Source organism: Adiantum capillus-veneris, chromosome 15 (genome assembly GCF_014529385.1).
Source record: "Adiantum capillus-veneris isolate H3 chromosome 15, ASM1452938v2, whole genome shotgun sequence".
NCBI lineage: Eukaryota > Viridiplantae > Streptophyta > Polypodiopsida > Polypodiales > Pteridaceae > Adiantum > Adiantum capillus-veneris.
This window is the reverse complement of record NC_140945.1, coordinates 42,440,620-42,442,390: the sequence shown is the minus strand read 5'-3', so window position 1 is coordinate 42,442,390 and position 1,771 is coordinate 42,440,620.

The window sequence follows — 1,771 nt, the reverse complement described above, 5'->3', positions numbered from 1 at the left end:
TCTATATTGGGTGTTCCATCGAACTAATATTCCGGAGCTGATTGATCGACAGACTAACCAGGGAGAGGTACTACGTCTAGATGGAAGGGGAGACTTTCAAGTTCAGTGGCATCTTGCAGGTGACCTTAAAACATTAAAGTGCATGTATAATTGTGGAATGGGTGCAATGGCAAAGTCACCGTGTTTGTTCTGCATGGAGCCTGCAAAGGTCATGGACCCAAAGTGGTGGAGAAAAGCTCCAACACGTCACATTGAGGATCCTGCTTTTCGACCAGTTTTGAAAATACCACTTGTGAATGTCCACATTTGTACAATGCATGCCCTTTGTAGAATTGTGGAGAAATTGGTCTATTTATACATCGGGTTTGCTTGGAAGATTAAGAACTCCGCATAACGACAAGTAGCCCTGCAATGCTTAGAAATGGTACTGTCGGATATGGGGCTTCATGGTGGCAATGTGAAAATCCAACGAGATGAAAAGAGATCAACTGCTGAGAAGGATGTCCCATGCAAACCATCCATCGGTGGGGTGAAGGCACGGAGGTTTTTATCTAAGCCCCAAGGTACAAGAGATCCAAAGCTAACAAAACATGGAAAAATATATAACACATCTTATGTTAGCAAGGTAGAGTATCAGAGCTGGAAAAAGCTACATATTGCAGTCAAAGACCACGACAAATTCAGAAACAGCACAAGCCATCAGACATTTATAACAACAAAAAGATCAATGGCATACAACAACTCCGGAGCTCGTGAAAGTCAACGAAGGTGGAGAGAGACAATGGTGTATGTGAATCACAAGTGGAGAAAGATACTCTGAGTGGATGACATTGTACAAAATTTATGTAATACATGATCTTATACAATTGGTACTTGAAGTGTATCAAGATTTTGCAGGTTCAATTTTGTTTTTTGGCACGTCACCCTTGTAACGAATCATGAGATGTTTGCCATACTCTAAAAGTTCATCTGGGTTTTGTCTACCAAGAGCTAGTGCCATTGCTGTGTAGGTGTAGTAATACGCTGCCCGACCACCTGTATAGCCTGGGCAGTAACCAAAACAATCTCTAGCAAACACTTTGTCCACAAGAATGACTTTATCTGCACTTTTGGGCAGCACCGGTCCACCCAAGAAGCGTGATAGTGTCTTGAATGTGTAAGTTGCTATTGAACCCTCTTGTGACATGGAATTGTGAAAAACTACTATCGGCGACTCGCAAAGCTTTGAAAGGTACTGTGCTAGGGCCGCATCCCTTCCTCGATACTCTCTTGTCCGGCGCCGAAGGAAGTCATCCTCGTCAGCAATCCAAGACTGCACATACAATGTCAGAAAATGACACAAACAGAGAGAGAGAGAGAGAGAGAGAGAGAGAGAGAGAGAGAGAGAGAGAGAGAGAGAGAGAGAGAGAGAGAGAGAGAGAGAGAGAGAGAGAGAGAGAGAGAGAGAGAGAGACTTACCATGAAGCTCTCATCCTGCAGAAAGAGGTTTTCTTGCCACAGGTCTACAGATGTAGTTGACCCCTGACCTGAATGGTTAAACCAATCCTCCACTTCTTTGTTACTTTTCGATGGTCTTAGGCTTTGTCTTATTGCTTGGAAGGTGGCTTCATCAGGTAGTGTCTCCTTGTATTTTTCAGCTTTCTCAAAGCATCTTCGAAGGCATTCCATTGGATTGCTGGATGTTTCCATTGCCTCATCATCACTACTATCCTCTGAAACAAATCCACTCCTCTCCTCTTGGACTCTGGAAATAATAGCTAGGGAGAAATCC